This window comes from Colletes latitarsis, chromosome 10 (genome assembly GCF_051014445.1).
Source record: "Colletes latitarsis isolate SP2378_abdomen chromosome 10, iyColLati1, whole genome shotgun sequence".
In the NCBI taxonomy this organism is placed as follows: domain Eukaryota; kingdom Metazoa; phylum Arthropoda; class Insecta; order Hymenoptera; family Colletidae; genus Colletes; species Colletes latitarsis.
The window spans coordinates 15964072-15979300 of record NC_135143.1 but is presented as its reverse complement, the minus strand read 5'-3'; the positions used below and the strand labels follow the sequence as shown (position 1 = coordinate 15979300).

At 39.8% G+C, this 15229-nt stretch overlaps 1 protein-coding gene across 8 annotated transcripts in view; it reads right to left on the bottom strand.

The window, feature by feature from the left end:
• Oamb (Octopamine receptor in mushroom bodies) overlaps nt 1-14948 on the bottom strand; it is a 113228-nt gene extending 98280 nt beyond the window's left edge. For 5 of the 8 annotated variants that reach the window (XR_013080399.1, XR_013080397.1, XR_013080398.1 and 2 more), the window contains exons 1-2: nt 14719-14948; nt 11108-11321 (exon numbers count right to left, since the gene is read on the bottom strand). The gene's annotated coding sequence lies outside the window, so the exon portion shown is untranslated. Of the gene's footprint in view, nt 1-11107; nt 11322-14009; nt 14126-14652; nt 14670-14718 lie in introns of those variants that run through there. The other 3 variants (XM_076774397.1, XM_076774396.1, XM_076774400.1) reach the window with 3 other exon arrangements.
• Between the last annotated feature and the right edge of the window lie 281 nt (nt 14949-15229).

Below are 15229 nucleotides of genomic sequence, written 5' to 3'. Positions count from 1 at the left end.
GTACAAAACTATTTTCTAATCGCATGAAATGAAATTTCGTATTGTCGTTGCAGTAAATAATAATAGAATCATATGAAAAATATTTACGAAGCTTCCTGCCGATTGACTATTCGAGTAATGTTGGAATACTTGCATTTATTAAATGCAACAAAATATGATTCAAACACCTAAAGATTTTATTTAGAATTTTTAGTCATGTTAAGGGGTTAATTTTATTATTAACAATAATAGTACATATAAAATATGTCGAAGAGTCGTGATGGTAGTATACGTATCTCAGCGAAGGAAAGTATAAAGAAAACAGTAGAATGGAAACGCAAAATCGTACGTGAAATACGTGACTCGGTGAAAGTTCGAGCTGTCGAACCTTAAGGTAGTTCTCAACTGCCGTTTCCGGCATTTGCATTCGGGTCGCAACCCAGGCGTCAAGCTTTCGAACGGTTCGCGACAATTTTTCCACGGTTATCGTATCGACGTTCATTCTCCCGTTTTAACGGTGGCCATCTTGGGAAAACTTGCCGGAACGGTCAACGAGACGAAATATGATTTCCGGTAGGAGACACGGGTCACGCCCGACTTGCATAACAAGTTTCGATCCTGCTGTGACCTTAATGCTCGCGGCAATGTAGAATTCGTTTCTCCATAAGAAAAAAAAAGGAAGAAGAGCGGATCAGCGAACCGATCTTTCGGATTCTCGCGTACTAAAAGTTTGAAAACCAAGAGGCAACTTTGGCTAATTGATTGGCTGGGAGTATTCTCGCTCCTCGAAGAATGGAAGAAGACTACGTCTTCGAGGGGGGCGAAAAAAATTAACACTGGAAATAAAAAATTCTATCGCGAAGTTTAAATATTTAATAGAAACTTGGCAGTAAGCGCGCGTGAAAAGAAATTAACGCGATAAAAAAGAAATCTTCGTTAGACTTTCGGAGAAATATATAAAATATATATTCTGTTACATAAGTTCTCACCATATATATAATAATTTATTTTCCTCGATTATTATTGGAACTTATAAAATTTTATATAGACGGATCCTGAGGGGAATCAAAATTGCAAGTTAAATGGTGAATGTTTGTATTATTATCTGAGTGAGAAAAAATATTCGTAGTGTAATAAAAATAGGGATGATTCTTGATGCAATTATGAATCGAAAATGTGGAATGAAATTTTTTTATAGGAGGTTTGGGTATCGAGAAAATGGATCTTGGAAATTCACGGAATACGCGTAGGTTTCAAGTATGTCTGACCAACCTCGATATTTCTACTTGCGTTTGGAATTTATACAATTAATGACATAGTAGTACTGTTTGTTTTGAATATTACTAGGTGTAATTAGTTAGAAAATAGTAGAACTAATGAATAATAAATAATAACCCAGACCACTGATGGCTATTAATACCAAAACAAGTAGAAATGTCAGATAATAGTCAAACCGACTCCACGAATATTCGAAATTCCTCGAAAACGAAGCCACGTACGAAAAAAACTCTAATGGAGACATTTATTCACTTTTTCAAAAAAAATAAAATCCCCTCGCAGGTTCGCAACAAATTTCGTTCCGCGTATAAACGAAAACTAGAAACAACTTTTTAAGAGGCATTTCCTGAAACATTTATGTCGCGAAACGTCATAGGAAAAGTATATTCGTCAACTTTATTCCCTCGCATTTAAAGTTTTTCTTTTAATTCGGGAATATTTTCAACGGGCAACAGTTCTCCCCGAAAGAAAAACAACTTTCGACTCTTCAAATTCTCCTTTCTCATTTGCGTTACAGAAACGTCATAATGAGGTAATTCCGCCCGGCCAATTATACACCGTAATTCGCACCGAAAGAGTCGAATCAAAGTTAGAATATTGAAAACAGGAACGCTGGTGGACGTTCAATTAACATTCGCCGCGGCGAAAGTAAAATTAGCGTTCCCGGTTATGAATAAACATCGCCGCGGAATGAAATACCCTGTCAAACGGTCGATTGACTTTATCTCCTCTTATTCCCGGTTCTTCATTTAATCCCGAAATATTTTCGGCGAGGCGTCCGATGACGTCGTCGGATTCCATTCGCCATAGATGGCCCGTAAACGAATCGTCGAGCGTTGGAATACGCGTGCACGAGCTTATCTTTTAACATGACTGGCCAGGTAAATCAATACCCGTTGGAGCTTAAAAAAAAAAAAAGGAAAATACTAAACAAACAGGACCCGCTGTATCCCGAGTCTCCTACTTCGCTGATTCGTGCCGGTTACGTACATATCGCGGCGTGGGTGGCCTACGTGCTCGGATATTCGACATTATACCGACCACCAATTTCCTCCGCGATTTATTCACCTTTTCTTGCCCCTCGTTGAAACAAAAATCGCAGGAAAGGCGATTGGAAACGCGTTATATATTTTTTCTTTTATTTTTTTCGCGACTTCGGAGTGTGGGGAAAATAAAAATATGGAGAGAGAAATAGAGTCGACGCACAGGACGACAAAAATAATAATAATTATGTGCTTTGGTAAGAAAGAAGACGCGAAGAAAATATGATATCACATATGGAAAAATAGGGGAAGAATTAGTAATAAATAAGTGTCATATTATCGATGTGACATTTTTCTAATGGAAAATTTTTTAATGTGCGTGTGTAGTATGAGGTTCTCGGAAGAAAAGCCCCTGGAGGGAATGCGCCACGGAACACTAGCATCACCTTTGTGGCTCAGCAGGGTTTACGGAAAACGTCGTCTACGGTAAAATTCTAGAAAATTTTTTAAAGAAAATATAATTTCACGTAAAAGTTTTTAATTACTCTTTTTTATTTCTGATAAAAGAAATATTATTTTGTTCGTATGATTGTTTTCATCGATCAAAATAGTATCATGCCGCACAAACATTGTCTTTTGTCCGTGACATTATTTCAGAGGAGCGATCTCCGAGAACGGTGGGCGTCCAAATATAAAAAAGTTGGATGTCAGTCACATATGAACGATGGTTTCTTATTTGGAATGGATTCATTCCGATATTACGAGCAGCTTCCTTTCTTTCCGGCTCTCTCGTCGGCTGTTTTATTCGCCCTCTCGATGCGTGAGTGGCTCACGATTATGAGGGATGAATGTTCATCCTCCTCCGACTCGCCTACATCCACGGGCTCCGTTTTATTTCCACGTGCCGTAGGTATAGGGTCGAGTAGCACATTTAGAATGCAGGAAATCGACAGGAGGCGTACGCGTACGAGTCCTCGTCGATAAACACCGAATTAATCCGTTCTTCTTTCTCTTTTTGCGATCGTCGTGTACTGTATCGGAGTTGTGATTATCGATTCGAAGCAATCATTGCTCAGCGTCCCTGGTCTTTCGCCGGGAAAACGATTGCGTATCGGGCTTATCTAATTTCTTAGAAATTCTCGAGTCGAGTCTGCCACGAGCAGAATTTTTTTAATGGAAATGGAGTTACATTTCAACGTGAATTTAAAGCACGGTGGATCACGACCATTTCTCTGGTAATCCCGTTCCACCATTTATGTTGACGATTAAACCTGGAACTGGCACTACTCGCACAACTTTTCTATATTACAAGTATCGAACAACATTAAAATAACAGTTTTTTAATCATTTTTACTTTCTTGTCTGATTAACGCTTCGACTGGATTTATGGATTTACAAAAATAACTCAGTTTTGATCTGGCAATCAACGTATTAACGAACACTAAAATCCTCAAAGCTAACATTCGAACACTCCCAGCCCTATTTTGTTGCAGAAATTGCACCGAAATTGCAATACCAAATTACGATAGGTTCGACTCTATCCAAGCCCATCGCGTCGCCCAGCGATTTAACAGTTCAATTAGCTAACTTCGCTCGAGGGTAACTATTATACCGAGCAACGTGGCAAATTTCTATCTCAAGTCGGTGTTTAGTCGCTGCCGGCACGAAACAAATTTCCAGCCACGCAATGTTTCGAGGGCATTTGTGCCCCTTGCTCCGCACCGGGGGGCTAGAGAGTGTGCGAGTTAGGGTTGCTCGCGAGCCTCGTGGAAGAAAGAACCGAAAATTCCGACGACCCAGTTTCCAAGATTTTTTGGGAACGCCAAAGGTAAACACGTCCGGCCACAATGGAGGAAGCGCCGCGGCGTCTTGCGGCCTGCACAATATCTCGCCGACTTTTAATCTTCTGATGGAGGTGTTCCCTCTTCGGACAAATGAACGTCCGCGCAATTATCACGGCGTCGCATTACCCAGCGTCGAATTAGGCAGGCTTCCTTCGAGGATTCGCGCGCGAAACACTTTCTTTTCGGCGCCGTCATTGAAATCTAGCCCCAAAAGAGGTTCTATCGTAGCAAATGACTCTCTTTGAGTAGGAATTTCTAATTGCATACTCCTTTTGATAGGATTAATCTCGCCTTTTCATCGATTAACTGTGTCCTGTTTGTGACGTTTTGTTGTTAATTTAACACGTTCACTGTTGCGGTACTTTATTCAATTTACAACATGGTGCAAAATCAGTGGTTTAAATTATCAAGTATTTTATGAACGACTGTATTCTAGTTTGACAAATTCTATTTGAAAGCTTCTTTTCCTCTGTAGAATTCTAATTTTTGATAGAATATTACGTAGTGAAATTTTTGTACCAATGGCTGACTATTACAGTCACCGACTACTTAAATTACGAAGTTTTCCGTGGTACTTAAAAATGTCTTCTAGGTGATTAAGTACATCGTAGTCGCTAACGACTCGAACTGGGGATTATTTTATTGTCGCAACACTTGGCAGAATATCGACTTATCATGCGCCACTTGTGAAGCTTTTTTATCGATTGAATGTATTATGGACGCATTGCATTGTACGTATGAATCGAAGGCTTGAATGAGTACACCTTTGCTGAGGATTTACACTCGTCGAAAATTCACTGACTAGCTATTTATAAATTTTGTCGTTGCTTAACTTATGTATTGTAACCGTATTGCACGTACGTCATTCATACTTCAATTAACAATCCTCTACACTTTTCACTCCAACAAATACTTTCCTAATGATAACTTTAAAAATATTTAATTCTTTGAAACAAATAATTTACCCTAAAATAATATACAATAAATTCCCAAACGACTCGTTTGAAATTTTAAACTATTTAAATTTCAACATCACTAAATGCATCGAATGTATCAATATAACAGGATATATTTTACGAAACAGTCGAAAAATACATTAGCAAAATAATAATTAAATTCTATTTCAGGAGAGTTCTCCTTTGTGAAAGGTTGACGAGTATAAATATTAACGTCGAGAAATAAAATAATCGATCATCGAAATCAACGGAATCGTTTAACATTCAGGAACGGAATTCCTCCGGACAGAGGGAATTTCGTTACCAGGTACTTTGTATCGTGGATGAAAGAAATCGTCGCCCTGATTTCCAATTGTCCTGCACTCAAATGGTTCGATCGAGTCGCTTCCAAAGACCTCCATTTGCTTTCTTGTGTCGGGCACGCGATAACGAGATCGGGCCACGAAAAGAAATCCACGTACCCGAGCGTTTTCGGGTCTTCGTTCCTAGCGGAAGTCCATAGGACATTGCATTTCCGATGCACAGGTGCCGGCAAGCATCCCGTAACCGGCGAAAACAATTCACGGAACGTCGTAAAAGAATTCGCGACTATATTGCGTTCCAATGTTCTCGCAATAATCTCCATTTTTCTATGCTACATATTTCCAGGAATCTCAACTACCAGGAAGCTGACAAATCCGTACAATGGCCCGCGTTAAGATTCCATTTGTTTCCTTAAAAATTCTAACGCTTATCTATAGTTTATTTTGCTGGTACCTGATTTGAGATTGGAGGGGCTTTAATCGATATATATATATGATAGTGGAGGGAGTAGTATCACTGTTTAATATTTTATATAATTTCTCTAAACGCACTGGATAACCAAATACTGGATTGCAACGGCGAAATTTCGGTCAGTTGCGAGCAGAAGCCCGGTCGGTCAGCGGCGAGAAAAGTTTTCCAAACAGTGTACTAATGGCCGTTGTATCGGACTCCGGTCGGTTCTCGCGCGGAATTTCTCTCCGTTTCGCTCGAAACCGCACGAAACCCGACAATTAACCTCCTCGACGGACACTCCCCCCCCCCCTGCAATCTCAGTCCCCGAAACAACAACCGGCACGCAAACGTTCACGGCGCGAGGGCGAAGATACGATTAAAGCAAACACCCTGCAGGGTAAACTAATAATTTCATACGTACAGGCTCTTAACAAGCAAATAAGCTCGCGCTAACGAGCCGTCGCGTTCCCGGAGAGCAAACAACGCGGCGCTCGGTACCGGAAACTATCGACGGGGAACTTTTCAGCGAACAAATAGTCGCCCACGCGCGCACGGCGGCGACCGTGGGCGGAAAATTTCGAAAAGCTCGCGAAAATCGTCGACGAAAAGAACGGCTAAAAGTCATTTTCGTTCGAACGAAGGGGGCCACCGACGATAAAGAGAAGAGACACGAAAGTTGGAGGGAGCAGGGATCGTCCATTGTTTTCAGCGACAATAGGATACGAAACGGGCAGAAGGAAGCTTCCGTTGCGCTTTCAGATCTCGATCATTAAATTGGATGGCATTGTATGCCGCAGAAATCGAGAGACAATGAACCTTTACTCTCTCGACGAACAATGAAACATTCTTGAGGAAGATACATGTCGTTTAAACGGCCCTGAAACCGACCACCGCGCGCGATTTTCGAAAACGATCCTTTCTTCGCCATTGGCGCGTCGTTGGGCTGACCAATTCAATTTCGTTTGACTTTACACTAGATATGGAAAAAGAATAATCTTCCACTACAAGAGAAGAAAGAAATTTGTTTCATTGCTATTTAAAAAATTAAATTTTCAAATATTATATTCAACATAATTTGCCCTGGAGACACGAACAGGATTTGCAGACTTTCGATTTTCTATGCCACAGTAGGAGGTACCCTGTCAATGACCTTGAGCGGCCAAATTATCTGATCGAGACTTCTGTCCTAACCTAAATCTCAACTCTATGGCTAAACTGTCAATCCCAGAGCAACGAGCCATACGAATTTTCTGTTCCCTTCAGAAAGATCTACAGTTTGAAAAAAGAACGAGATCGATCCGACAACTTAGAGTTCTGACGTGTAACGAAATTTTTGTAAAAGCGATTGAAAAGCAGCTTGTACTATGGGATCTAGATTGATTCTGACGAGTTTCTTTGTGAAACTGAAACGGAGACAAAACGCGTAATGTATGTAGACGTTGGATAATAAAAATCTGTATATCGACAAAAGGATATGAAGAAATTTTTACAAGATTTCTCGACAATAGGCTGCCGAAGGTTGCTACGATTCGTTTGAAGAGTAAAAGAAATCCCTAGTCATATCGCGGATGCCTTGAGATACTTCCTTTTTCGTTCGTATCTGGAGAATGGGAAACAGAGTTTGCGGACAAAGTTCTTTGACAGCACGCGTGTGTGCATTTTTGCGGCGTTTCATCGAGACTCAATGGGAAGATTTAATCGGTGAAATCGGGAGAAACTTATGAAATTTTCTGTCGATCAATATTAAACGTTACCGGGGGAAAATTGAACACGGTTCACCGAACGCAGCACCAACAGTGCAAATAAAAATAGAAAACACACTGACTTACCATTTAAAAATAATTTTCATCGTTTACTTAACGTTTTTGGAGTCGAGGAGCGAGCAATACTATAATTTATCACATGTCAGAATGTCTAAAAGCCATTCGATAAACTTCCCTCGTGATCCAATACAAATTTTTCGTAAGATCGTGAAAGGAGAGCGGAAGGACGCGCTAGCCATTCAGAATCCCGGCAGGATGGTCGGGCAAGAAGCCTGGGTAACAAGATCACGTCAAAAATAAAGACAAGAACCGTTCTCTAAGAGACTCTTTTCAAGTCTACGACCGACATTGCCGGTCGATTTTCCACTTTTTACGAAGTCACTCTCATTGAAAAGCGAAATTACTTGGGCGGAAACTTCCTTTTTGAAATTCGATCGAGACTCCGCTCCCAAAGACCTGTCCGATACAAAGGAATCTTCGTCAACCAAAATCTTCGCCACCCAAACCCTTTCGACAGAAAAATTTATAAGTTTTTAGTCCAAGTTGGTCCGTGAGATTGAAGTTTAATACGAGCGTACAAATATTTACATCAATTTTTCTATGGATAGATTTTTTAAATTAACGAGTAAGAATTTTTTAAATTATATTTCCGTAATATTGGTGCACGTGAATTGACACCGTGAATTTTACACGTTGTCGAACTATTTATTGGCAAACATATCACCCCGGAGACTTTCTTAGACGGCAGCGACGATCGGTAAATTCCGCAGCGAAATTTTCAAAAGCCGTCGCGCACTTTCAAGACAGTGAAAGCGCATTGAACGACGACGGCTGCGTGTACACGATATTCTACTTCGAAAGCTGTCTTCGCGAGTTACAGAAACGCGCTAAATAGAACACAGCGACGTCGAAACGCGTTCCCATAAGCTATTCGAGAACCTGTCGCGTGCAGAATTGCGATCGCGTAGGTACCTCGATATCGTCGATTTTCTCGAAAAATTGTTTTTTTGGCAAAGAAAAATATTCCTGTGGACGTTCGAACGATTCGAAACTCGGATAGCTGATAAATCGTAAACACTTTCGAAAATACGTAGAATTCCCAAAGAATTCCAGCATCGAACGATGTTCGAGTTCAGCTGTTGTGATTGAATTGTTTGAATATTTTTCTACCGGAGACTCGAACGCCCGTCGCTATCGAAAGCGGGCTCAATGAGGTAATTGACTCTGAAAGTGAATGATGGAGTCAGCGAAGTTGGCTAGGGTAAACGGTCAGTGGTTCTTCACTGATTCCCAACAATGACGTAGCATTCGAATGATCCTTGCGTACCGAGAAACCAAAGTCCATACGTATCGACGATAAGATTAAATCGAACCTCGAAGATAATGGACGTGAGAGTCCAGAGTTACGGCTGAGCTACGAAGGATCAACCGTTGATGACGCTTAATTTTTAACGGATATCCCGAAAATGCGACAAACTGTTGGTCGGTTCATTGCTAGCAAGAGGGCTTATTTTAGCAACGATGAACCGGCGAATGGTCGCTAGACGCACGGGAAACGCGCTCGTTAGAACAGCTTCCCGTTGGCTGACTAGTGTATCTCTGGTTCGAGTGGCAGCCAGGAACGCGCGTTATTATGCCGTGCATTAGGCCGTCTACCAGATTCCGTTTCCCGGGGCATTAATAAACACGCTATCTTACGAGATCGAATAACTCGGCTGATCGATTTTCCCGCCGAATTCAACGGGATTGGCTCGAACGAACTTGCAAACAGACCGGGATTCGCGTCACGATCTCTCGATCGTGTATAGCACTGCAACTTTAAAAACGTGACTCTGGTGTAAACTTCAAGTTTTTAAGGGTTCTTTGAAATGTAACATAAATAGAAACAATATACACAATGTTTCTTCGTGTGGAAATATTTAAAATTATTGGAAATACAGTCACTTTGGCGGAGAGCCTTTTTTCTGTTTATCTAAACACGAACAAACTAGAAACCATTTTGTTATGTACATATCGAAAAAATGAAAGAAAGGAAAATTTTGTTTTTTACGAAGATATCATAGACCATAGATTTCAATCAATTGGAACGAACGACTGCAGACTTCGACAACCCTTTGTTGATCGACCGAAATATCGGACTAATAAATTACTAAACAACGAGTCTGCCATTTATAATATCGAACCGTCCGCGTATTTACGAGGCTTCGAAAACAGTCGGAGATCGATTGGCCGTTTAAAATGTTTTCTGGCGTGCACGGATTGAAATTCCCGGTTTTGCGGGAAGATAACGTCGACCGATTTTCGACCAATTCGATGGAAATATCGGACCGACGATGATAGAGAGTTCGCGTTGATTGATAAATAAAACTTTAACGAAGCTCCGATGCGTCGAAACTTTTTGACATTTTATGTTGTCGAGCGTTCGGGTTGTTTTCGAACTGCGGAAAAACAATAATAGAAACGATTTTTTCGTGTTTCCTCTCCTCGCTAACGGTACTTTTTACGAATTCTGTCAATAATCTTTGCATACATCTTAAAATTTCTGTACTATTTAGAATTAGTCAAACTGTGGAGTAAAGTGTAAAATACGAGTTATAGAGAAATCACAAATACACAGATTTCGAGTTGAATATAACGATATAAAATTCAGCAAAGGACAAGATGAAGATTAGAAACTAAAACAAAACAAAAATTTAAGGTTCCCTACCATTTGTAAATAATGAAAATAATAAACAGAGTAGAATAAAATAAAAAAGTTTCCAAAATCGGATTTATCTTGAACCGACGAACTCTCGAATATACGGAAAAGGTCGTCCAGTATTTTTGCTGAATAGATTCATAATAAATTAGTGAAGTGGTAATTGGTAATTAATTATATCGGATTTCGATTCGAGTTCGTGTCTCTCTCGGCGCGTCGTTCAATCGCGTGCGCAATAAAGTTCGCCTAACACCTCGAATGGAAATCGAACGACACTTCGTCGCGTTATCGTTGCTCAATATTGTGTTCGTCGGTGAATTGACATTTCGACGATGTAGCCGCGTTGGAAATTTGCACGACGACCGAATTCGCGATCGTGCCAATGCAACGTTTTGTACAGAGTGTTTCAAAACGCGTGACATTTAATACTGGACAGAGGAACATAAAAACAACGGAAAACAAAAATTTTATAAAAATCGTACATTCTAACACGTTGATTGCTGTGACGGTCACTGGTGACCGGCGTTACAAACCTACAACGTGTCTTTAAAACGCTTAGAATAAATTTAGTTGAATAATATTAATATAAAGTCCATTGAATTATTGAATATTTCTATTTGCGTGGCGATCAATGTGTTAAGCAATGTCCCTTATAAAAAAAATGTTCATAGCGGGATGGGAGAAATTTAACAGTAACTTTCCGAGATAAAACAGTTGGCGGGACCTATTCTCGTTCTACCAGAAAGAGGAGAATAAAAATTAAAACACGTTAAAACTCAGTTGACCCTCCATTGTGGCAAACAGTACTTAAAATCTCATTAGCGAGGCCCCAATAAAAATTTAAACTTACCGCTGGCTGCAACACCGTCGAATCTCTCCTCGTAATTCTTGCAGACACCGCGAAAAATCGAAATTACACCGCTAATTAGACCCGCTTCGTTGGACCCGCCGTGGAAACTTCAACGATCCTCATTTCTCCGTCGACCAGTTGTTTTAAGTACCCGTCGTCGATTATCCACTCGAAATTATTTGTCTTCGCGGTCCGCGCGGTTTCCTCCTGTGTTCTGTACAATTTCATTTGCATAAACCTCCTTCAAAACCACCGCGAGGAATTCTTTCGATTATGCAACAATAAATTAACACGAATTCCCATTAAACGTCTTAATAAATATCTATTTGGAGCAAAGCTAGTACCACGATGTTACAAAATGAAGGAATACTAGATAAAAACGATATTTCTCTAACGACCCCCTTCATCAGCCCTTCAAATTAATTTTTTGAAGTCCATTCTAACAATTTTTAATATTAGAATAAAATAGCCTTTTTAATATCTCTCACTGTTCTAGGTATATTCGACGAGAAAGATAATTCTGTAATTTCACCCCTTGAAAGTGAATTATAGCACGGGCGAAAAATAGATGTGTGGTATGGATGACCTACTCTACTTGTGCTCAAAGTTTTATAATTTTTTCAATTTCCGGGCCTCCAAACTTCGCATGTAAGTTGCTCGGATGTTGAATAATGATCGATTCTTATTGAAAACCTGAAACTTTTTGCAATATTTTGTTTGTTTCGCCCCCCTCTTCGTCTCTCGTCGAGCTTATTGTGAATCCGTCAGTGATCGTCGACGTACCAAACGCACGCCATTGTTGCGTTTAATGGACGCTACGTTTACGCATATTAAATGGTTCGGTCGAAAACGTTCGCCTTATCGCGCGTTAGATAACTTGTACACAAGGAAGGAATGTCAATCACGATAATTCATAACGGGGCGCTGCGCGGGATATTGCGTGCTTCCGCGTACGAGTTATCTTCGACGGTTCCGCGGACAGGAACGTCGCCACGAGAAGAGATTCCATCATTTTCGACGACGAACCTAATCGATCGAATCCTCGAATTTCGTTTTCACGACGAATCTCGTTAATTCGCGCCATTAAAAAAATCATCGATTGAAACCGGAGTCGAGGGAACGTGATTCTCGAATTAACGAATAAAAATTTTAAACCCGTTCGCGAAATAGCTCGAATTTATATTTCGTTTGTAAAATCGAATATAACCAAGCAAAATCCAGTCTTTGGGAATAAAATTTGCCCGACTTTGGTCCAAACTTTAGCTACCGAAATCATCTCGAGAAATTTATATATTTCGAACCTAAAAATTCCAGAATATTATTCTTTCGCACCATCATTGATGGTACACGACAGAGCAAAGAAGGTAGATTATTTTTTTTGTGTAATTTCAGTAATTTCCTGATTTTTATTTCGCTCCGATTGGCCGCCGTTCGCTTCCTAATGCCCCATTCTAATTTCCCTCCTCAATTTCGCGACATTCTACTCTTTTCCGGTTCTGGGAGTTCCAATCCTGCTTTCCAACGTCTCGTCCCGAGTTTCCTCTAATCCCCGACACTCCAAATTCTCATCGCAATTACCCGATATCTTAATTCACCGCTCGTTTCAATTTGCTGCCGTTGAAATTCTAATTTCTCAACCCTCCCGATCACTTCCTCTCCAGTTTCCTCGTATTCTTCCAACTTCCCAAGCTTCAACGCACTAAACTTTATCGCCAGACGAGTCCCCCCACCCCCTACTTCCGATTCCAATCGCGTCGTCGCAACAAACTCACCGATAAACAGCAAATAAGATCAATTAACGGAGTTTGTTAACGAGTTCATTCTAATTCCATCGTGCAGCGAATTCTACGATAAGATGCGAAGTGAATGTTACGATCGTGATTAGTCGATTAAACTAATCGACTGTATCAGATTTTGAGTTTCGATCGTGAAGCGCCCTCTTCAAAATTTCAATTTTGTCGAGTGTACTAAAAAAACAGATGAGATTGTACGGGCGTTGATAATAAATTAATAAATGTGTATAACAGAAGTTCTAAAAATATATTATATATAAAATTATTTTATTTTAGATGTTCTTTAAAAATAGTTTTTGTTCGTTCGAATTATTCGTGTCGAGTTTAATTTCAATATTGTTTTTATGATAAATTTATAACAAGCAAAGAGTTTTGAAGCTGATACAATTTATAAATTGCGCCCTCATATTTTCCGTATAGATTTTTGAAATTACTTTTAACTTTGTTCCACGGACCGAATAAACTTGATGAAAGGGACGAATTGGAACCACTGTTGTGTGTTCCAGCACCGTTCTAGGGAGACAATGAAACTGGATCTTTTCGAAACTGAAAACACACGGCCCATTCTCCAAAATTAGAGTCACGCCATACACGTTATCGTGTGTGACTCTAATTTCGACTTTGTTGACAGCAGAGTTTGCGAATATAATTAAAATAAGACTCGGAGTATTAATCAAACTATACGGTCTCGCGTTCTACAATTAGAAACAAACCGGAAATAAAAGCACCACGATTCACAAAAAATTTAAAAAATAGTATCTGAAACGAACACATTTATTGTAAAATTGTTCGTGTAAAAAACGAGTACACGATCGTTTGACCGCAAACAATTCAACCATTGGTTTGCAGTACTCGGTATAAAAGATTGAAAACAAAAGTAAAAATATGTATATGTATATTGTATACGAATTATTAAGGGAAGAAAAATTAAAGAATCTATATTGGAATTATATTTGATAACAGAAACACGGAGTCTGAAGATTAGAGATGGTACGTGGTTGATTTATTTTAATGAAAGGAAAATAAATCCCACGTGGATCGATGAAACTATTTCGGCCAACATTAAACCTTGTCCAATATTCGTTTCATCGATCCATGGGGGGATTTACCTTCCTTATGTACCAATATTTGACAACATTGAACCTTGTCCAATATTTGTCTCATCGTTCCATTGATCGATGCAGGATTTACCTTCCTGACATACGAAAGGATCAACAACTTATCACTCCAATTTTGAAAACTTTTAATCGATCGATCTAGAAAAGAGAAACTATCTCAGATGCGAATAAAAGTTTAATTAAACAGAGCATGAATTATTTGTAAAGTAGTAGAAACATATTAAAATTTTAAAGTAGAAGGAAATGCTTTATATTTCTGGTGAAATCGAAAAAGACTAAATAGCACCTGGAAGGCTTTCCCACGTGGATTTTATTGATTTTACTAATACAAATCACTAGAATTGCTCTCTGGATTCATTTCTCCCAAGGAACAAACAAAACTAATTCAATAGTTTATAAACACAATTTTCGTAGGCTTGACTTTCAACAATATTATAATATCTTACACCTGATGTGATAAAATTCTGGAATCTATTAATTCAGCTTCACCAATCGTAAAATTTTCATCTCTTTCGAATTACACCGAATAAAATTCAGAATCCAAAGACTCTATATCATCGAGATTCTTCACAGATTCCCAAAACTTGATCGAATCGAAATTTTAAAAACCACGTAAGATAAAAATTCTACAAACTTTCGGATAAAATTAAGATTCACCCATGGGTAATTTCTTTCCAATCGTAATGACTTTTATTCACACCTTATTGCCGCGAAAGACACAGAAAAACCACGGTCACGTCGAGCTGCGTCGACCAATGACGACGACGGTGTTCCATTCGGTACCAACACTGTAACAACAACAAACCAACACACGTTGTTCACCGTGAAACTTCACTCGTTCTGTGCACGCGTCGAAAATCACGATCGATCCTCGAAGTTTCGCGTTCCCTCGAGAGCGGAAGTGGAACGAGCGTCGACGTATCCACTCGCAACGACGGCCGGCGTCGGACTGCCATCGGCCGCCACTGTCAAGGGGTTTTATCGACGGCAGGACAGATCGAGTGCCTCGGATAAACGTTCGTCGACAACGTTGTAAACAAACGACCCGCATTGTTCGCTGCTGGGTTGGATACCTGATTCGGGCAAAACAAAATTTGACTTTCCACTTGCCTAGGAGCAGGGGTAGGGAGAGTTGTGTTCCTGGAAACTTTTAAGTCTTCAAGGTGAGGCTATCGATTCCAACTCGAGCACCAAACGTTCGCAGGAAAACG